Raw genomic sequence first — 594 nt, forward strand, 5'->3', positions numbered from 1 at the left:
TAACAAGAGCTAAAGATGTATATATTTACCACCTAAATAAAGTGTTGTTTAAGTTGATAGTCTGGAGTTCAGCGTTCCGTTTATATTCATAATTTTATATAGGAAAGTCAGGTATACATCTAATGATGTATAACCAACTTTCCTATAATATTTTTTTCTTCTTTCTTTGCTCCTCTTTTTCCAATTTTTTCTTCTTCCGGTTTTGGATTTGGATTTTTTAATGTGGTTTTGTATTATATATGTATCATAAACATATGTGTTATATTCCAATAAAAATGAAATATAGACCAAACTGACAAAAATCGACAACAATTCAAATTATTTGGATCGCCAAGCTATTCTTACGGAAACACTATCTGTCCTACTTTTACATATCGTCCAATTTTCACTAAGTATATGAAAAGAGAAAAGCAAAAGGTTCAAGGCTCGCGCGAAAGAAATTTGTTAATCGCATGTATACGCATGAAAACTAGGGCTCGAAACCGGTTTACAAAACCGTTTAAAACCGGTTTTATATTATGATCAGTAAAACCGAAATGGATTTGCCAAAACCGATTTTAATGCTTGCTGTTTCTTTTTTTTTTTTTTTTTTTT

Source organism: Octopus bimaculoides, chromosome 3, assembly GCF_001194135.2.
Source record: "Octopus bimaculoides isolate UCB-OBI-ISO-001 chromosome 3, ASM119413v2, whole genome shotgun sequence".
In the NCBI taxonomy this organism is placed as follows: Eukaryota; Metazoa; Mollusca; class Cephalopoda; order Octopoda; family Octopodidae; genus Octopus; species Octopus bimaculoides.